This window comes from Vulpes vulpes, chromosome 10, assembly GCF_048418805.1.
Source record: "Vulpes vulpes isolate BD-2025 chromosome 10, VulVul3, whole genome shotgun sequence".
Lineage (NCBI taxonomy): Eukaryota > Metazoa > Chordata > Mammalia > Carnivora > Canidae > Vulpes > Vulpes vulpes.
Window position 1 is genome coordinate 6,591,222 of NC_132789.1, and position 21,964 is coordinate 6,613,185.

The following is a 21,964-nucleotide window of genomic DNA, read 5'->3' on the forward strand; positions in this document are numbered from 1 at the left end:
AATAAAGGGTTGGGGGGGAAAGTGAGAACAAGACTGGGAAGGGAGGGGCGCCTGACTGGCTCAGGATCATGAGTTCAGGCCCTGCGTTGGGCCTAGAGCTTGCTTATTTACTTACCTATGTACATAAAAATTTTAAAAATAAATAAAAAGACCGAAGGGAGAATGTAAAGGCTGTGGCCGTCAGGCTGGACTCCCACGTGGGCCACCCTTTGGTCCATCTGTGTTAGAGCAGTGAAGCCAAGGCTTCTGCGCTGGCTTCAGGTTTTGGAGAGCCTTCATCCCAGTCGATCCCAGGGAGCAAGTAGAGGAGGGGTGTTAGGTGGTGTGCCCACTGTGGGGACGGGGCTCCCCAAAGTGGTAGTGTTTCCCAGTGCCCACACCCCCTCACTGTCCCTGGCCGTTGGGGTGTCCCAGTGCCTGGGAGTGCAGGTTGGGAGAGGGGGGTGGTGGGATCATCCTGCTTCATCATGAGGAACAGAGGCCCAGAGACACAGCTGGACTTGTCCTGCCACGTGATCTCCACAAGGAGACCCCAAGCCAGGCCTCCTAGCTCTCTCCCCAACCCCATTTCTGCTGCTCGGAGTATGAACAAGTCAGTGGCAAAGGCTAGTCCTGGAGTTGGGTTTTATATGGAAGCAGCAGAGCCACAGCAGGCAGGCAGGAGCAGGTGTTCTGGAGAGTTCCTTTTCCGTGCACCCCCACCCCGGCCCCGCCCTGGCCTTGTCCCTCTGCCTACTTGGTTCTGGGCAAAGGGGCCGTCTGCAGGGGACACACTTGTTCCTGAGAGTGGGAAATACGGCTGACACCCCTGAGGCCTGTGACCCAGGGTCGGGCCATTCTGATTTTTGGAAATGGGGAGACGGGTCCGCCGTGCCTCCGGGGACGCCAGGGCTCTGGGCCTTGTGCAAGCTGACGGAGGGGCTCTGGTGCCCTGTGGCGTGGCAGGAGGAGGGTACAGCTCGGGACTGGGCTGACCGAGCAGGAGCCCCAGGCCCTTCTCCCGAGGCCCGGGCTGGGGGCGGCTGCGCCTGGGGAGGGTGGGGATTGGCTCTCGGCTGACGCCTTCCCTCCTTCCTCCGGCATATGGCTCCTCCGCCCGCCTCAGGCTCTGCCAGCGGCTCCCCCTTCTCCATGGCAACTTAGCTCAGTGGTCCCAGTGGAGGAGAGAGAACCAATTCTCCCTCTTCCCTCCCTCCCTCTCCTCTCCCCACCTCTTCCTCCTGGCCGCCCTTCCTCCGCGTCCCTGCCAGCCCTGGGCTCCTGCCTGCCGGCCCGGCTGTCCATCCGTCCATCCGTCCGTCCGTCCGTCCGCGCGCCCGCGCCTAGGGGCGCCCCGTCACCGGCATGGGCGGCCGGCGGGGCTGCGAGCCAGGGGCGGCGCCCTGAGGCCGGCAGCATGGGGAGCTGGGCAGACCTCACAGACACGGGGGGCTGCGGGACGAGCCCCGGCCTTCAGCTCGCACACTCTGTCCCCTCTCTCCCCCTTCCTTACGTTTTCTTCCTGAAAGGTAATTTCCTGCGAAAACTGCCACAGCCTCAGGACGGGTTATTAGCGGGGAAGCTCCGCGTGATCACGTGGGCTGCTTGTTTTCTCCGAGTAGCTGGGATGGAGCGAGCCGGGAGGGAGAGGCACGGCCTGCCTGCCTCGGGGAGGGCGCTCGGCACACGCGGGGTGTAGGGCCCCCAGGCGGCTCCTGCCTCCTGGTGCTTGGTCCTGCTGCTGCTTTTCCCATGTAAGCGCAACATCGCACAGGCAGTGCGCTGTCCTGGACCTGGTCCGACCGGGGGAGGGGACGTGCTGGGGCACGCACACGCACCCCAGATGGGGCAAGGCTCCCCAGGGGCCCTGGCCAGCTACCTGTCTCTGCCCAGTTCACTCTCACCTGAAAACGGAGTTCAGTGGGGGAATGTTTTGTCCCCGTAACCCGGAATCTCCGAGAGGATGGTGCAGCGAGGAGCATCTGCTGGCTGGCTCCTGGCAGCACAGGCGTCCCGGGCAGCGCCGCCATCTGTTTGGGACAGTCCCTCGGCAGAGTTTGTTTCACACGGGGTTTTAAGACCTCTGCCCAGTGGGTCAGCATTCTGTCCTGTCCTCCCCACTTCCAGCCTCAGTGCTCAGATGGCTTCTGGATGGCTTTCCTGGAGGGACTCGCTGAGGTGCCCTGGGGCATTCTTCAGATCTGAGAGGGGGGGGGGGCAGGCAGCTCCGTCCCTGGCCACCGTGGAGGGACGAACCTCCCATTGTCAGCTAGAACATCTATGTCGATGGAAAGTGAGGCCCAAAGGGAATGGCTTTAGCGCCCAGTCCTTAGAAGCCACGGGCTGAATGGTGTCTGCGAAGCCCTGTGTTATCTTTAAATAGAAAGCGGCGCCAAGTGGCCTGTCTGACTCACGGGGAAGCTTCAAAGTTCGGTGCAGGTATGAGGAAAAAAGCTCGAGACCCTGAAGGTGGCGCCTCACACGGGGGACTACACCGGCAGGTATGTGCCTTAAGTCAGGTTCCCGGGCGTCTGGCGGGTTATGTATTCTGTTTCAGTGTCTTCTCTGACAGTTGCTTTAATAACAAATCAGCCTCTAAGGTGGCCCGACACAGGGCTCCCCGTCTGGTTCTGTGGCCAGGTCTCTTCCAACCGTGTTGGCGCATCCCCGAAAGCCCCGTTTCTCCCAGGCTGCCCCGGACTCCCGAATTCTGGGTGCTTCCCTCTGATAATCAGGTTGGTTCCTGTTGGGCTGGGTAAGAAGAATGCTTTTGTGTCTGCAGACATCTGTGCTGTCTTGCTTTCCCTTCGCTTTGAGCCTGGAGTCTGTCACCGAGACCCTCCTGGCATCTGGGTGCTGTGCAGGCTTCTTAATGACATTACCCGAGTCTGGACTCTTGTCAGTTCGCTGTAAATTCTGATAAGTTTCTGAGTTGTGTGATGGGTGGGGAGGCAGTGTGCTGGTTTTGTTTGGTTTGCTTTTGGTTTGCTGGCGAATCGAGTATCTGATGCGACATGAAAGAGGTCTGCCCCATGAGTGGTGGCAATCCACTCTTGTCTCTGCTCTCAGCCTCCATGGGAGGCTGGCCCCCCGTGTGCTGCAGTGGAGGTGACCCTGCCCTGGGGTCTCTCCTGTGCATTCAGGGTGGGGGGGGGTTGCTTTAGTGATACACATGTGTGTTTGGTTGGCAAGGGCAGGGCTGGCGTTGGAGGAGGGAAGGTCTGCTCCACCAACCCACCTGCTTTCATCCAAAGTGAATCCTGAGCGCTCTGTGCCAGCCTCCTCCTTCGGGTCCCCCAGCACAATGAGCCAGCCTCCTTCCTTAGTGTAATTTCACGTAGCAGTGACTTACTTGAAAGCTTTGTAAAGAGCTGTAGAGGGTGTGAGAGCAGGTCGGAGAGGTGGGAGCCCTGGCTGCCGATGCTCCAGCCAGAGAAAGCGTGGAAAGCTCATTCCAGGAAAAGTGGAATAATCAACCATTGGCCAGCTTTCAGGCGGTGAGTGACTCTCTCTTCTTTAATTCCACAGGAGCACTGGGATTCAGGGAAGGGTTCCGTGGGAAGCCTGGTGGTTCAGACAGATCTCCCGAGGCTCTGAGAGGAAAATTTGTTTTATTTTCCTCTGAGTGCTGGCATCCACCATCCAGGCTGTGCCAGGCAGGATGGCAGCACTGGCTCAGCGTCAGGGATTCTAGGACTCAGGACCACATCCACCTGAGAAGTTGAGCTGATGCCCCAGCCCAGTTCTGTGCCCAGCTTGGAGAAAATCTGTTGGCGGTGGCTGTTGATATGCATGACACAAATGGTTTAAGAAAGTGAGCAGGAGAAAAGCTCATGAATATTAACAATCCCGATCTGCCTTGTGATGTTCCCTAACACACACACACATGCATGCATGCAGTTACACACGTACACTCATACACACATACATACTGTCTGCACACAGGCAATCACACACGTGCACAATCACCACCACATGCACACGTATGTGTAGCCACACATATGCACACACCCCCATATACACAGTCACACACATTCACACTCACACCCTCATGCACACACACATATACAGTCACATGTGTGCACACTCACACACACAGATACATTTTCTCCCTCTACCGTCGGGGCTGCATGTACCAGTTGACATTCTGCTTGTGATAGTGTGATCTCCTACAAACGGCCCTGATATGGTTAGGGTTGTACAGCTGTCCCTTTTATGCATTATTTTGTAGCTCTGTGACTTACCTGAGTGAGACAGGCCATTCCTACCCACTTCTGGATGGAGATGCCTCCCTCTCTCACTGCTCCTCCTTCCCATGCGCCCCTGGGCTGCATTGTCAGATGTATCACAGAGATTGGCACGTTTGTGTTTCCAGGGAAAGCCCCTGGCTGCCAGCTTTCCATCCTGGGCCTCTGAGTGTCTTAAGCCAAAAGGAAGGGGAGTTGTCAAGAGATACTGCTAAGCTGAAGATGTACTGAGCAAGGCCTTGTGTGTGCACATGTATCCGCTCTCTGTAGTGTTCATATGTAGGCTTCCTTGGCTTTGCTTCCCATGTTCTCCCCATTTCTGGTTCATTTCTCAGAACACAGTCTCAGCAGACTCTGTCCCCCCACCCTTGCCGGCACCTCCACAAATCTCATCTAAGTTAACAATCTTCAGCCACTTTCAAAGTGGTGTGGTTCCATTTTACATACAAGCAAACTGAGTCTCAGAGGGGTTGAGTAACCCACCCAGGGAAGTCGGAGTGTGAACTCAGACTCATTCATTCATTCATTCATTGGGTCCTGTGCCACCAAACTTTTGGATGAAGAATAATAGTCCATCCATCCCAGTTGTCTGAGGAGAGGAAAGGAAAAAGAAAGAAGCAGAGAGCAGACCTTGAAGGGGGTGGCAGCCCAGGGCCTGAGTGGGGAGCCCCTCACTGCCGGCCATCCAGCCCCCACCACGCACACTCCTGCTTGGAACTCGAGAGCCAACAATGCACCGTAGAGAGCCTCCATCACTTAGTCCAGACCCGCTCTTTATTTTGCTTTCTTTTAATAATGTTTCTGGCATCATCACATCATCATCGGTAACCCAGTCTGCAGAGCAGGGTCTGTCTGTTTTATGCTGAGAACTTAGCTGTGGGTGGCTCGATATAGTAGGAGAAGCCCTGCATATCAGGAGACCGAGCCTCAGTTTCCTCCTCCTTCACACACCTCAGCATGCAGGAGGTGGGTGTGAGGGTGCCTGGTGGTGACCCCCATGAATGGGCATGGGGGACAGGGGTAGGGTTGTGATTATGCCCTTGGACTTGACGGTTCAGAACAGACTGTGAGTGTCAGTTATAGCGATAGAGTGTATGCATATAGATGTGCAGATAGCGCTCAAATGGTAAAGCAAATGATTTAAACAGTGGTGCTGGGGTGAGGGTATATGAAAATTCTCACGTTATATGTGCAACTTTTCTGTAAGTTAACAGTTATGTGAAAAAAAAAGATTTAGGCAATTTGAGGGCTTTTCCCCAAAGGTAGATGGAATAGTGACATAACAGAGGAGGGTTTGTACCTCAGGGACCCACAAGAAGCCAGATGGATAAGCCCGATGGCTGGGAGGAGAGAGAGCCATCGGGGTGAAACTTCTAGGCCATGGCAGCGGTCCTGGACAGGAGGGCCTCTGAAGTCAGGCTCCTCCCTGGCTCCCTCCCTGGGCTCTGTGATGGGGCACCGGGCTGGGATGCCTTCCCCAGAGCCCCTGCCTGGTGATTCTAGTCTCTTCTTCCATAGGATACAGCCTGCTGCCTGCCCCAGGCCCAGAGAAAATTGTTTATAACTCTTGATGGTTTCTTGATGGGATGCTGGTTTAACCTGTGGTTGCAAATGTGCCCATTATGTCAGCCCTGTGGCTCTCTGAGCCGCTTGGGCTCCTGAGAGCCCCTTGCAGTAAATGGCCATCCTCTGATCCTTGAGGCAGTTGTGGGGAGAGACTGTAGACCTCCAGTCCTGCCCCTGCTACCTCTCCATGCCTCCATCATCTCCCCGACAAAGCCCAGCTTGGTGGGAGTGAATGAGCCAGGCACCTGACGTGCTCTGTTCAGTCCAGCCTGGCAGCAGCTGCCCAGTGTGTGCCTCGATTTTCCCCTCCTTGTTGCCATAGCGAGAGAAACTTTCTTTACCAAGTCCCCATCACCTCTCTGAAAGCTCAGAGGGCAATAGGGAGAACAGGAGGTGGCACCCCAGAGGAGTGCTGGGGTATCAGGCCACCTCAAGCTTGTCTCCCACTCTGAGCTGTATACCTGGCGCTGGAGGAGAGCAGAGAGTGAAAGCAAGTCAGAAAGACTCTGTCCTGACCCCCACTCTGCCATCAGCCTGGCCGTGAGACCTTAGAGAATCCCCTTGGCCCCTCTGAACCTCAGTTTCCTGGTTTATACAACAGAGTTCACAGCACGTGCCCTCTGGAGACTGGGAAGGACAAAGGAATGGTGTGAGCCCGAGCACAGTGTTCCAAGCCGGCATCCCCTCTTGGCCTGTCACTTTGTGCCCTTGTGAAGCACTTCACAGCTTTCTAGGCATGGGCACACCATTATCACAGCCTGTGTCTGTGATCAAGCTTTGTCACGGCTGTGGCAGGCTGCACAGACAGGGAACCCAGGGATGGTTAATTTTTAAAACACTCTTGCCACCTGGATGCATTTGCCTGCTGGCTTTGCATGCTTAGCTGCATGGCTGAAGGCCTTCCCCATGACTCCAGGCTCCTGGGATGGGGAGACTGGGAGGTAGGGGCTGACCTGGGATGGCCAGAAGAGCAAGGCTTGTTAGCCATGGGCTGGAGTTTGAGTTCATCTTCTGTGACCTACAGAAATTGCTAATCCCAGGAACCTTAGATTCCCTCTGTGCAGAACAGGGCTGTGGGGCAAGAACGTGAGACTGTGCTTGCCTGGCCCGCAGGAGTACGGTGACGGGGTGACTGCTTTTCAGGGCTCTCCTCCAGCACAGGACTTAAAAATGGATTGGTTTCAAATAGCTACTCTGTATCAAAGACTGTCCTCTTATGATCAGGGCCAGGCCAGCTGCTGCTTTTCATCCTCTCAAATGTTTGGAAGGCCAGTGCAGCGTTGCAGCCAGGGGGACCTTCTGTCAGGAGGCGTGGTCACGAAGCTGCCCGTGGCCTGGAAGATGAAGCCTGGGCTCTGCCAGCCACCTGAGCTCACATGACACAGCAGGGTTGCTGAACGGGGAAACCAAGGCACAGGGGTGTGCCCCAGTTGGAGCTGCTCTTGGCCACAGCACCAACAAGGGCCCCCCAACCAAACGCACAAAGATTGCTGGGGCCAGAATTGATGCTTGGATCACCACCTAGCCCTCAGCCTTCGCAGGTAGCAGCACACTGGGATTCCAGATCACTCCTGGCAGGTGGGGAGACTGGAAGGGAGACCCAGAGGAACTTTCCTGAGCCACCCAGAGCCATGCTGGGCTGGGTGGCTTCTGGAGGCAGAATGAAGTCCACCTTCCTCTCCCCACTGGCTGTGGGAGTCCCATGCTGGGGACATGGTGATGTTTCTTCTGTACAGCGCTGGCCCATGTCCTAGCCTTCTCTGCCCCAGCTCTCACCCCATAGTCGACCTGGGTTAACCTGATACATGAAGGGACATATGGGTGCATAGGAGTGTCCCCCCACAACTAGCCCAGCCCAGGCTGAAGAACTGGTTGGTCCCTGTGAGGTCATTTAGAAGGCAGGGCTCTGAGTGGCAGTCTTGCATACAGCTGGAGGAAGAGGCGCTGCCCTGTGCCCTGAGCAGCATGTTCCATCTGATGGGCAGCTCTGCTCTCTGCTGGGCAGCATGGGACCCGAGAGTGGCAGCCAGTGGGAAGGGCTCCTGCCTGGCTGCCCCAGGAAGCCTGACTCTGAGGAGAGGGCTTTGGGAGGAATACCAGCAGGCTGGGGGTGGGGGCGGAACACAGAGCCACTGCCCCCATGGTCCTTGGAGATGCTCCAAGGTCAAATCTTTGCTCAGCTGGGAAATAGACGCCCCCCGCCCCCCCGGGCCTTGATAGCACTCCTCAATGTGGCCTGATGGCTTTCAGGACCTGGGCCCAGTCAGATATGGGACCCACAGGGTATGGGACCAGGGCAGGACTTATGCCCCAAGAGCAGTGGACTGCTCAGTGGGCAGTTTGTCTCACTGTGGGAGACAGGCCTGTCCCACTAGGCCCTCTCCTGCTGCCCTGTCCACCTGTAGCATCTCCTGGCTGGCCTGGCTTCCCTGGGCTTCCAGCTCATCTCTAGTCAGTGAAAACTTGATGGCTGAGTTAAAGCTGGTGTGCAGAGCTCATGCTTACATGTGGCATCTGGTCTATTGGTTGAGTCTCACCGTGGCCTTGTGAAATGGTCAAGGTGGATGACCAGAATCTTTTCTGTAGAGCAGCAGTGAGGTGGAAGGAATAGCCCAAAGTCAGACAGCTGCTCTGAGGCAGAGTGTGGACTCCACATCATTTACCAAACAAATGTTTGCCAGGCACCTGCCTTTATCAAGCAACTGCTCTGGCCAGGCTCCGGGAAGCATGACACAATACAGTCTGAGCTCGAAGGCCAGCGTGTGGTGACACTAGTCTATGAGGGCCAAGAGGAGAGTCTGTGCCAGGTGCCCAGGGAGCTGAGCAGTCTCAGTGGAGCCTTATCTGGGAATAGGGCTCCTTGAGCATGGGGGGCTCAGTCATCTGATTCCTGGCCCAGAGGGACACCAGCCAGGTTGGCTCTGCCATGTATCCTCATGCAAGCCCTGTCCTGTGTCTGCTCTCTCCACCTGCACAGAGAAGTTGACCTGGGGTCTCACCTCTGGTAGGCTTCTTGATATCACTGGGGAACATGTATAAGATGCTGGGTCCTGGCCCTCTCATACAGAGGCTCTGATTTGGTTCTGATCCTGGGAGAAGGGCCTGCCTTCTACATTTTGAACAAGCTCACTAAATGTTTCTAAAGCAGCTCATCCCTGACCCTGAGTTTGAGAAATGCTGGGCTCAGCTTCTCAAAGTCCTGTGAGCTAAGATGGTCCTAACCTTGTCCCTAGGTCTGGTGGCATCCACAGAGCTAGGATGGTGGCATGCCCTGGGGTCTGTAGATGCTGAATTGTTCAAAAATCCTTGTCCAGCTTCCTACCCCCAGTGAGAGGTTCCCCCAAAATAGAGACAGGTAGGAGATGCTGAGCCAAAGGTCAGGGTGGGGGGTGGGAGTAGAGTACTTCTCTTCAGGGAAACCCACAGTCCCTGGGTTAGGACCTACCCCCAGGGAGTATCCCAGCTACTTGCTTAGGGCTGGTGTACCTGAGGGCTGTGGCTGAGCTGGATTAGCCTGACCAGGCCCAGGGGCCTAGGAAAGGCTGTCTAGGTGCCAGTGAGGGGAAACAGGGAAGACGAGGAGGCCAGGTGGCTGCACATCCAGTGGCCACTTCCTCTGAGTGTTTTCATTGTGGATGCAGAAGGGCTTCTTGGTGGTTCTTCAAGTGCCCTAAGCTAATTGGCAGCAGCCCTGGTGACAACCTGGTCACAGGCACAGGCTTGCTCAGTTCTGACCGGGTGCTGGTGTGACCTCCCTGTCAGGGCACCATTGGTTCTTCTACAGACGCCCAGAACAGGATGAGGACACTGGCTACTGTCTGTGTTATCAGCTTGGGCAGTGTCCTGCTTCCCAGTGCCGCAAACCCAGTGTAGTTTCCTGGGGCTGCCATTACGCCTGACTGACTGTAGGCTGCACTTAGAGCAACCAGACTTTATTGTCTCACAGTTCTGGAGGTCAGAAATCTGAAATCAAGGTGTCTGCAGGCCCATGATCCCTTTGAAGGCTCTAGGGATGTATCCTCCCTTGCTTCTTCCGGCTTTTGGTGACCCCAGGTGTTCCTTGGCTTGTGGCTGCATCACTGTGTCTGCCTTTGTGAGCACTTGGCCAGCCCCTCTGTCTCTTCCCCTCTTCTCCAAAGACCCCCGTCATTGGATTTGGGGCTCACCCTAAATCTGAGATGATCTTATCCTGAAATCCTTAACTAATTACATCTGCAAAGACCTTGCTTCCATATAAGGTCACATTCTGAGATTCCACATGGACAAGAATTTTCACTCAGCAGGCAGAGTGTTACCAGGTAAAGGGCAGGTCTGTTGCACTGACCGGGGAGCAGCAGGCTGGCAGCTGGTCCCAGAAAACAGATCTGGGGCTTTTAGCATCCTCCGGCTCTGTCATCAGCTAGGGTGATTTTACTCTGTTAATAGAATCAGAGACCCCAGAGCAGAGGAGCTGGTGGCCGAGGGGACAGCTATCCTGGAGAGCTATCCTGGAAATAGGTGTGACATTTGGACACCTATTTTAAGGTGTTCTGGAGAAGAAAAGCAGATTGTGGCTCTGAAGAGCCAAACAAGACCCTAGGTTGAGTCCTCAGGAGGCAAACCGCACAGCATATGAACTTCTTGGCAGTACCTTGTGGGTGATGAGCATCTCGTCCTGGGAGGTGGTCTAGCAGCCCTCCAGGGTGGACATTGCATCCCATCTCCCAGAGCTCTGTGCCTGCACTTGTCTCAGGGATTGATGGTTCCATCCAAAAGCTTAGGGACTCCCCCGAGGGCAGCCAAGGAGTGTGGCAGAGCCAGTCTCGGACCCCCCAGGCCCTCCCTCTGGCTGGCTGGTGGGTTTGCAGGGTGGGGGTGGGGGTACCCCCCAGTACCCAGGCCATCATGATACTCCTCTGTCAGGCCCAGCCCCCTCCCTCTGCCCCCACAGAGCCCTGTGCCAAAGGTGCCCAGCGGCTAGGTCTTCCCTCCCCTTGTTCTGTCTTAGGGCTCTACATCCTGCCCGCCGTCCCCCCTCCCCACCCCAGGAGCCTCTCTCAGGGTACCTGTTCACAGGAGTTGCCTGTCTCACACCCAGAGGCTTTAAAGTATTTTTTATTTGGTAAGATTCATACAGCATAAAATTAACTCTTTTAAAGTGAGCAATTCAGTAGCATTTAGTATGTTTGAGATATTGTGCAAATGTCTCATTTCAGAACATTTTTATCACCTGGAAAGAAGACTCTGTACCGAGCTCTGGAGCTTTTTTATTATTTTTTTATTTTTACCTTCACTTTTTTTTTTAAAGATTTTATTTATTTACTTATTTATTCAGGATAGACACAGAGAGAGCAAGAGGCAGAGACACAGGCAGAGGGAGACGCAGGCTCCATGCAGGGAGCCTGACGTGGGACTCGATCCTGGGTCTCCGGAATCACGCCCTGGGCTGAAGGCAGGTGCTAAACCACGGAGCCACCCAGGGATCCCCCTCGCTTTTTTTTTTTTTTTAATTGTGGTAAAATACCTGTAACAGAAGTTACCACTTTAACCATTTGTAAGGGTCCATTGTGCAGCCATCCCCCCCGGAGCAGGATGGCTCCCCCATCCTGCTTTCTATCCCTGTGAATTTGACTTCCAGATGCATAGCATCTGCAAGTGGAGTCATACAGTACCTGTCCTTCCTGTCTTATTTCACCAGCACTGTGTCTTCCAGGATCATCCAGGGTGTAGTAGGTGCCAGAGTTACCTTCCCTGTGGAGGATGAATGACATGCCATTGTGTGGATAGACCACATTTGTTTGTCAGTTCATCTATCCATGGATGCTGGGGTTGCTTCCATCTTTTGGTTATTGTGACTCCATCCCTTGGGCTTTCTGAGAGTCTAGTGAGAAAAGTACAGGCCAGGGGTCAGACTGGGTGAGTCACCTCTCCGGAACATGCCTCTTAATCTGTAATTAGCTCAATCTCTGAGTGCAGGCCCCAAGGGAAAGATGATCATTCCAGAATGCCCCCCTCCAACCTGTACCTTCCTCTCCGAGCCACACTGCCTTTGCTGCCCATCAGCCCACATTTTTTCTTCCAGTCACTGGAAGAAAAGACCAGAACACAGCATGATGAGGACCTCAGCCCTCATTGGAGGCTGCTGGCCTCCTGAAGTTCTGCCTCGCAGGTGACCTTGGGCATGTCTCCTCTGAGCCCTGTCTCTCGTCTGAAGAGCAGTGATCAGAGACAAGGAACTCATGGTGACTTATGTCAGCTACTCATGAGGTGCTGGGCTCCTCGGAAATGTCCCCTCTGTCCTGCCGTCTCTACTGCCAGCCCCATTCCCTGGTGTATTCTGTCCACAAGTGTTTGCTGAGCACCTGTTTTGGGCAGGATGAAGGCTATAGGGGGCTACCCAGCAGAGGTGGCTTTAAGCAACCCGGAGGGATGATAAGACATGTCAAGAAGGTGGGCAGGGGTCACCCTTTTTATGTGCCCAGGGCTTCAATGTTATCTCATTTAATCCCACCCACCCCTGTAAGGTAGATGATTGGGTAAACTGAGGCCTGAAGTGGTTCAAGGACTTCTTGAAAACGAAGCTTGAATTTGAACTTAGGTCTGCCTGGTTCCAAAACTAGTTTCTCCCACTGCATCTTGCTGCTTCCAGCTAGCTTTGTTTGTTTGTTTCCTGCCACCTTTTTTTTTTTTTTTTTTTTTGGGCAGTGTGGGAGGATTGTACTTGCCCCCGCCACCCCCAACTTCCCCCGCTCCTGCTGTTCAGTTCAGGGCTGTTCAGTGCCTCCTCACTTCCCACCCTGTTGACATGGGGCTGTTGCTGGGTTGGTTTTGTTTTTGACCTAGTCAGCCTGGCAGGGAAGTGGCGGGCTGTGTGCAGAGCTTCCCAAAATAGCCCCAGGCTCCCCGCCAAAGATAGAAGAGCCAGACTGTGTGCGATGGTCTTGGGCCAGTAGAGGATGACTCTGTTTCCTGCACCCAGTCACCCCTTCCCCTTGGGCTCCCCTGTCCCATGCCTCCCCTAACCCAGGCCACCGAATGCTCCTTAACACACCTGTGCCCCCTTAGGCAGCTCTTCTCTCCAGAGTGCTGAAAGGCTGGGATGGATTTGGGATAGTCTGGGACCTAGAATCATGGACTCTCGTCTCCTCCCTGTGACTGACTTGCATAGTGACCTTGACCAATTCCCTAGTACTCCCTGGGCTTCAGGCTTGCAGGTGGAGGTGGGAAAGGCATATCCTTACACCTGCCCGGTGTTACCGTGGGGGTGAGTGACAGAGTGGCGGCAAGGGACCCAAATAGGCAGTGGGAAGGTTGGTAATAATGATCTCGGCAAGTCATCCTAACCCTGTTATGAATGTGAGGATACAGTTCAAAGGGAAGCACTCCGTTAGCCGTGTCGTTCCAATATGGGGTCATATCATAGCAATCACGGCAGCGGTGACCATTTCTCGGGTGTTGTGTGCTGCACATCTTATGTTCCACTGTCCCTTAACCTAATCCCCCTCAACTGCCCTTTGAATGCACATGGCACTGGACCTAGTTTTATAAACATAGGAACTGAGGGTCACCGGAGTGCCTGGCTGGCACAGTCCAGCTCTTGGTTTCAGCTCAGGTCATGATCTCAAGGTCGTGAGATTGAGCGCCAGGTCAGGCTCCGTGCTCAGCAGGGAGTCTGCTTGAGATTCTTTCCCTCTCTCTCTGCCCCTCCTTTCACCCTAAAATCAATCAATCAATCTTTAAAAATAAAAATAAAAATAAATAACTGAGGGTCAGAGATTTTGAGTAACTTGCTAAGACCAGGTGAAAGGTGAAGCCATGGGAACCCTGTTCTAGCTTCAAAGCCTGTGCCTATGATGTCTTACCTCCTCCTCCAGGGTAAGCTGGTCTCTGCTCTAAGCTTTTCTCTGTAGACCCTGAGCCCAGTCCTTTGGTGTATCCCCTTGGCAGCCAGAGCAGCCAGAAGGTTCTGTCTACGTTCACATGGAAAACCTGGTAAAGGACAGAAGCTCACAAGGGCCTTACCTCAAGAGAATCCTGGGGATGTGGGGGCATCTCCAGAAATGAAAAACTGCCCCATTAAAGCTGCTCTTTTTATATCGTACATTGAAGCAACTTCACAGAATAGTCAGCAAGCATTTCACAAGCACCAGGCCCTTGGAGGAACCTGCATGCACGCACCTCACAAACCTAGGGAGGCCCAATTGTTTAGACTTGGCAGGTGAAGAAATGCAGCTCAGTATGAAGGTCAGGCCACCCCACTGAGGTTGCCGGCTCCTATGTGGCAGTGTCAGGACTAGACACCAGTCTGTCCGGGGCTCTCACTGCCCCTCCAGAATCCAGGGAATGGGAAGCCTGTGGCTGCCAAGCCCCAACCCTGTTCCTCCTTCTCACCCCTTCTTCCTCTGGTCCAGATGTGAGCCTGGAGACATGTGTGGCTCAGCAGCGTGGGCAGGGATCAGCCTGAGCAGGCGTCTGCGGCCACTGGGGCTACACAAGGCTGGGTTCCATCCCCAGAGCAGGGCTCCCATCATTGTTTGCTGATGTGATTATATGCACACACATTTCTCTGTGTTTTTATGTGTGTGTGCAAAGCTGTCTTTGGTTTGTGACTAATCTTGCACTATGTGCTCTGGGGTTGGGCCCAGGCAAATTGGTGGGGTGGCGTCTGTGTGATGCTCATCATCTGGACTGCATCGGCTGTGGGATGAACCAGGGCTGACACGCAGTTTTTCCCCATTAAGAAACACTAAAATGCAGACCCATAATTCTTTAGCTTCAATTCCAGAATCCAGCAAGCTCAGAAAACCAAATGCTTTTTCATAACTCATTTGGCACAAAATCCCGCCTGAACCGAGGTGAGGCTATTTATAGTCCAAGTGAGGCTATTTATAGCCATTATGTATTCTCCATTCTCGTATTTCCCTGCAGAAATGTCAATGTATTTGATTATTGGAGGCTGCTGAATGATGCAGTATTGCCGTCTAAATGTGGGGAGTTTTGAATTTTTAAATACATCTGGCCCCAGGGGTAAGACCTCTACTTTTAGCCTTCTGCAAATAGCCTCTGCTCCCAGACACCCACAGTGTCCCTCCCCTGCAATCCCTGCAGCTGAACGGAGGATGCCACTTGTGTGCCTACAGGACTATCTCCTTCTACCCCACATGCCCAGCCCCACAGCCCACACCACTGGCAGCGCCCAGCAGTTAGATATTTCTAATAAGACCATGGGAGATGCAATACATCTTTACTGCCAGGCATGGCATAGGGTACTGTCCACACTCATGTCTGTGCCCCTTGCTGGGTGTATCACCACCTCTCTTTACAAACGAGTAAACAGAGGCTCAGTTTTAAGTATCATATCTAAGGACAGAGGTAAGAACGGCCACTGCTGGGGTTGCCTTTCTGTCTCGCTGCCTCTCTCGGAGGGAGTCTAGGGACACAGCAATGTGTCTTATGGATTTGTAGCCAAAGCATGTTGAAACCGGGAGGCAGGAGGCATACAGAGATCCAGGTGCACGTGGAGGGGAGCAGGCAGATGTGTGTCGGGCCCCTCCCTGGGCAGGGAGGAGGGGTGGGGGAGAAGCAGGAGCCCCTGTGCTGCTGCCGGGCCTCCCTGGGGACCCACCTCCCACGTCCTGCTGTAATTCCCCACTTCTTGGATAGTCCCTTTTATAAGAGCACCTGTGCCGCCTCCCCACCTTGTTCCCAGCAGCTGGCAGCTGCTTGCACTGTATCTGCTCCCGCCCTTGGGTCTTCTTCGCAGTACTCACTGAAGCCCTAGGTGCTCGGAGAGATGGGGAAACTTTCCCTAAATCCCCTCTGCCTGCTGTTCTTGGGGACCACCTCCCCACAACCTTAGGGGCTCCTTTTTATCTGGGCTTTGGTGGGCTCTGAAGCCCCCACGGATACATGCCCCCCCAGTGTGCAGGCTCTTTCCCACCCATCTTCCATCAATCATCCTGTGACAACCCAAGGACCCCTTGCCACCTGCCGTGGAGTCCTGCCTCACAGCCTTTGCTCAGCCTCCTGCCCCCCCAACACCTCGCAGCCCCCACCTGTGGCATACCTGCCCTGCAGTGCCATGATACAGGTAGAGTATGCTCTTGGCAACCAGAAGGACCCTGTGATGGCTGCAGTTTGCATATCTACAGAGCTGTCAGGGGCTGACTTCAGGGCAGGTGCCTGGGGTGTCCATACCTTGGCAGGAGCCACACCAGTAGGGACTTTCTTGCCGACCCCTGTTGGGTCAGAAAATTTCTCAGAGCTGCCATCGGCTTTAAAAAGGCAACTGTGGCACATTGGTAGAGAGCTCTGGGTTGAGAGGCCATGACTCTGGGCTCCAGTTCCACCTCTACCCTCAGCCCCTAGAGGGAGGGGAGAGATGGATGGATGAATATGTGATACATGATGGATGGATGCATGATGGATAGTTATAGTTACATGGGTCCATAGACGGATACATCGATGCATGTGTGGATAGGTGGATGTATGGGTGGATGCATGGTCTTATGCATTCATGGATGTACACATGGGTGGATGGGTGGATAGATGCACTGACAGATTGATGAACAGATCAACTCTCTGCCCTTTTCTGGGCCTTAATTTTCCATCTCTGCAATGACAGTGTTGGTTTACAAGTTCTCCTTCAGTTTCTGAGTTCTGTAATTCCATTTGTGTCAACCTAGCGCCCTTAAGGACCCCTGCTTCACCCCAGACGCTTCTAAGGGACACTGTAACTGTGCCCTGGGATTCTGGAATCCTATCTTGGCTTTGCTCTCCATTCCCACTGGGCATTCCCTGGGCCTCGCAACTCCAGCTTTCATCTTTTGCCTGTGCGTGTGCTGTCAGACTCTGTGTCCACACATCTCTCTAACTGGAGGTGCAGCTGTGCTTTCTTCTGACCTTTGTTTTTGACAGAGCCATTTGTTTATCTGTGTATGTCTGTCCAGCAGGACCCACCAAGGGATCAGTGGGTGGAAGTGTTGTTATGTGGAAGGAAATAGCACCCTCTGGAGTTAGGCAGCCCTACGGTGGCAGGAGGCCCTGGGATCCATGGCAGATGATACATGGCCCCCATTCCTCCAAGAACTCATAGTTTTGTGGGGTAGTAAGATCTCAAAGCAGCACAGGCGTGTAGTAGCATTATGCACAGTAAAACACCCCCTTCGTGCACAGAGAGCTTGGCGGAGGGAAGGGCAGCTGTGGCCAAGGATACTGTGGGCCAGGGACAGCTCTATCAACAAGGCAGATGTTGTTGGGGTTTGGTTCGCTAGGCAGGATATCCCTGGGGAGGTGGGGACCCAGATGATGGCAGCAAGTGCAGACACCGAGATTGGCCAGGAACCTCGATGTGTGGGGTTGTCTGGTCAGCCCCTCATGCTAGAGCTTGAGTGCCAGGGTCAGGAGCCCGGATGTCCTTTGGTGAATAAAGGTGAATTCTTGAAGATCTTTAAGCAGAAGAGGGACCCAATCAGTTCTCCTTTCTTACAGGATGTTGGGGATCTTTGGTCAAGAAACAAAGATTGAGTCAGAACTCACGTCTTATTGGTATGCTGAGCCCTAAGGCCTTGTGGTTGGGATAAGGAGCTGGGATGTTGGCTCACTGAAAAAGAGGCAGCTGCCAGGACTTGTTAGACTCATTAGAAGGGAAACTGATAAACTGGAGTCTGGCCTGACTTTTTATTTTTTTCCTGAAAAAAAAAAATTTTTTTTTTTTTTTTTTTAGATATAATTCATATAACATAAAACTGTGTTAACAATTCTGTGGCATTTAACACATGCACAATGTATTAGATTGTGGTCGTAAAAAAAAAAGATTGTGGTCGTGTAACTGCCACCTCTGTCTATTCCAGAACATTCTCATCACCCCAAAAGGAAATCCCAAAAACATTAGCAGTCACTCCCCATCTCCCCTCCCCCAGCCCCTGGCAGCCACCACTCTGACTTCCTTCTCCACAGATTTGCCGGTTCAACATCATCACGTCACCAAAATCACACGTGCATCAAATGCCAGGGGTCTTTTGTCCTGACTTTGGTTCTCCTTTGCCCCCTATCCTTAAGTTCTGTGGCCCCCAGGCCAGCCCTGTGTCCAACCTGGCTATAGCTCCTAGCCTTGCACCTGTCCAGGAGGCAAGTTCAGACAAACCAGTCAGCAGTAAGCGGAAACTGCTGGAGAAGCAGTTCTTCTGCCCTCGAGGGGGCATTGATTCTGTGGAGGGCTATGAGGCCGAGACAGTACCCCCAACAGGAGAGAGCTCAGACCCAGCTCCAGAAGTGACAGCACTACAGGTCATGTCAGGGGCCCAGGCAGGTTCCTGGCCTTCTCGTGCCCACCACTCCGCCTTGTAGACACTCTACCAGGACTCAGGCTAAGGGGCTCAATGGCCACCATATAAGGAGGTAGGAGCTGAACTACAGGAGAGGTAGCTCCTCAACTTGCTATCCCCCAAGACTGCTCCTTGGAAGATCTCCCGGCTATGACCAAAAGCACCCTCTCTCTGTTTGCAAATACCCAGGGTCCCTGTGCCCTGCCATCCACCTTGGCCAGTCTTCTCCCTGTCCAGAATCACTGACCCCCACTTGCCAAGTATTTATAGAGGTCAGCAGAGGGCCTGTGGCGTGCCCAGCACTGACGACAGTAGTGAACCAGACATGGGCACTGCCCTTGGGCCTTGAAGTTTGGGAATAGACGATGGGAATGGTGTGAGAACAGAAGGTGAGGTGCCTGTGGAGGGACCCTGGACACCCAGCTTCTCCTGGAGGGGTCTAGGAGGGCTCGAGGGCTCGTACAGTGTGAGCTGGTTAGGCAAGTCTTGCAGGACACTTTGGGGCTTAGCCATGGAGACCAGGTGGGGAAGGGCTTTTTTGACAGAAGGAGCAGCAAGTGTGAATCGCAGCAAACGCTTTAGGCAACAGTGAGGGATCTCCCACTGTGTGCCAGACGCTGGAGACTGGGTGGAAGATATGAGCACTGCCCTTGAGGGCTTCAAAGCTGGGGTGCTGGGGGTGGGGGGAAGCTGCCTGCCACGTGGCTTCAGGGCACAGCAGAAGGGCGGATGGAGCTAGAGAGTCAGGGTGGCCAGGTGGGAGGACACAAGGGCTTTGAGGGATGTTGGGAGCAGGGCCTCTGACCCTGGAGGGAGCTGTCGGATGTGGTCAGATACACTCTGACAGTTTCTAGCAGGGTTTGAGGGGACCCAAACTGGAAGCGTGGGGAGCAGTTGGGCAGCTGTTCTGCCACCAAGGAGAGCCCTGGCAAGATGGAATCAGGACAATAGATGGGGCAGATAGAGTCCCTGGTTCTGTGTGGTGACGTGAGACCCATGGAGAGGGACCGGGGCGTTGGAGACCTGTTCTTTTTTTTTTTTTTTTTTTTTTTAAGATTTTATTTATTTATTTATGAGAGATACAGAGAGAGAGGCAGGCAGAGAAATAGGCAGCGGGAGAAGCAGGCTCCATGTAGGGAGCCTGAAGTGGGACCGGATCCTGGGTCTCCAGGATCATGCCCCGGGCCAAAGGCAGATGCTCAACCGCTGAGCCACCCAGGCGTCCCAAGGAGACCTGTTCTTTAGCCACTGTGAGACCTTGGCTGACCTGCCTGATCTCGCCCAGCCTTGGTTCACTCTTCTGCAAAACGCCCAAAAGGAAGGAATGAGTAGTTTGGGTTTATAACTACTTGAAAGAGTGCAAACCAGGGAATGAGCCTGGATTGGGTTTTGCTGCCCTGACAGGAGGGCTCATGGCCCAGCTCCTGCAAACCCTGGATCCCTTGGGTCTGTGCAGCCAGAGGGTCCCAGTTCCCTTCCCAACACCAGGTTCCCACCTGGGCCCACTGCCTTGCCCACCCCCCTCTACCAGTTAATTCAGGACAAGCAGATGGCTCTGTTTTCTTTTCCTTCCTGCTCTTGCATAGCCTCCCGGGGCTTGTTCCTCAGCTCCGGTGGGTACAGGGTCGGAGGAGCCTCGGAGGCTGGCTGCAGTTAGCCGAGTGTCTGGGTATCTGAGCTCTCACTGCCAGTACCCATCGCCTCAATGGGCCCCGGGGCACCCCAGCTTCAGATCCATCAGCCTGTGGAGGTGGAGAGGATCCTTAGAAAGTGCTGGTCCTACCTTCCACCTGCCCCTGACTCCACGCAGGGTCTGTCTAGGGCACTTGGTAAACAGTTGCAGGATTAAAGAGACCACTTTCGCTCTTAGGATCTGTCCTTTCTTTGCTCTTCCCAATGTTCCTGTGAGGAAAGGATTAACACACATACTTCCCACTTTGGGGATCTGAGGCTTCAGAGCATCTCGACTTACCCAAGGCCAGCATGACCAGTCCATACCTGCCTGGTCTCCACTCAAGGCCAAGGACTGGAGCTCAGTGAACAATGAACTCCTGAACCACAGAGCCCTACAGGGGAAGTTTTGACACATGCTCTACTCTCTGGTTGTTGACCTCATTCTTAATGAAATCCTGAGGGAGCAGCCAAGTGCATGTGACCCCTAATTGGGCTGAATGTGGAGAGAGCCAGATCTCGAGGCCTAAGTGGTAGGTGGTTACCCCAGCACCTGGCCCAAGGCCAAGGCAGACTGGGACAAGGTCCAGTGGCCCATAGGATTGAGAGAGAGCAGAAAGACTTTGAGCCTTTCTCTGCTAACCCAGGAGGACTTGCTGGAAGAGGGGAGCAAGTCAGTTCTATTCTTCCATGCTCGAAGTCTGGCAGAAGGAGGCAGCAGCATGGTCCTGGGCCTCTTGGTGTTGGCAGGAGCTGCTGGCACAGAGAAGCCAACCAGGCCCCTGAGGGCACCCTCCAGGGTGAGGGGCCACTGTGGCACTGTCCCTACATCTCTCTACTCAAGTAAAGCCTTCATGGTGAGTGGCTGGCACAGAATACTCTGGGGAAGCTCTAAATCGAGAGTTTGTCTCCCAGGCAACACGAACAAGAGGTGCAGCTTACACTGCTCCACCTGGGTACCCAGCACGGCCCAAGAGCCCTGGCAAAGTTCAGGTGTTAGCTCTCCTTCTCAGACGAATAAGCACAGTCCAGGATTATGTGACTCATACAAGTGGCTGAGCTCAGCCTGATGTTCTTTCCGTTGACGTTCTACTACCACCTTGACCTGAGGGCCAGGGTCTGGGACTCAGTCTTCGAGGACCTCAGAGCTGACTCAAGGAAGCATGATAGAACTTGGGACTGGGCGATGTTGTTCCAGGAGCCAGATGGACCTGGGAGCAGAGTGGTGTAAGGTTAACACCACAGTGAAGAGCCCCAGGGAGAGTCGGGGGCGGGGGGCCGCACAATGGCTAGCGGGGGGGCATGAACATGTATTAAAAGGTGTCCCTCTCTGATTAACTTCTCTCTACTTCTTTTAATCCTGCTTTCATACTGTTTACACTGACATTCACAAGCGTGTATGTTTGTATCTGTCTTAAAATCATCATAGTCACATACCAAGACAATTATGTAGACAGGGTTCATGGGGAGCCCCCAACACTGGCTCCCCCTGCAGTATACTTCTGCAGGGAAGGGGAGCAAGATGAGGGTGGCTTAGGGGCTGGCAAGAAGGATATTTTTCCATCTAGGATCTGTTGAAAGAAAGGCTGGGTCTGGTTTTGAGGTTGATCAGATGATCCCGTAGCCTGATCTACCCTCAAAGTGATCCAGAAACATGTGAATCTAAGCAAAGTCTAGTGATGTGTGATTAATTTACAAATAGGCATGCAGAGTGGGACATTGTGTACACAGGAGCCTGCTGTTCCTGCAAAGCTGTGTCAAGATGTCACCAAGCTGGGTTTTATTTTAGTACCAAGTTATTGTATCTGTTTAGCACCAAGCCCATGTGGTGCCGTGCACGCGCTGGGTGGCCGAGCTGGTGGTGTTATCGCCTCCGGGAGGGGAGAAACCTTTGAGGTAGTTCCAGGCCCTGTGCAGGTGGGCCCAGATTTGTTAGAAGCCCAGAGCAACTTCCCAGATTTATAGAAAGTGTCCATGTTTCGAGGATAAAGTCTCCAGATGTTGAAAAGTCAGTGCACTTCCAGAACACTGGACTTTACATTCTCCCATGTCTGCCCTCCACCCCATCCAGCTGTGTCCTCCCCTAACCAGATGACCTCCCCATGACTTAGTGGACTCAGGAGGTAGATTGTGAGATTTCAGAATGATTGTACCAAGGAAAACACCTTAGCTGATTAGAAATTTGTGATCATTTTT

At 53.8% G+C, this 21,964-nt stretch overlaps 1 protein-coding gene across 33 annotated transcripts in view; it reads left to right on the top strand.

Moving 5' to 3' along the window:
* The window catches only part of PITPNM2 (phosphatidylinositol transfer protein membrane associated 2), a 139,043-nt gene that overhangs the window by 60,218 nt on the left and 56,861 nt on the right, over positions 1–21,964 (top strand). For 3 of the 33 annotated variants that reach the window (XR_011995022.1, XM_072725041.1, XM_072725056.1), the window contains exon 1: positions 3,194–3,476. The exons of 19 other annotated variants lie outside the window; for them this stretch is intronic. The gene's annotated coding sequence lies outside the window, so the exon portion shown is untranslated. Of the gene's footprint in view, positions 1–1,131; positions 1,509–1,538; positions 1,734–2,362; positions 2,481–3,193; positions 3,477–21,964 lie in introns of those variants that run through there. 11 more of the 33 variants (XR_011995020.1, XM_072725055.1, XM_072725040.1 and 8 more) reach the window with 8 other exon arrangements.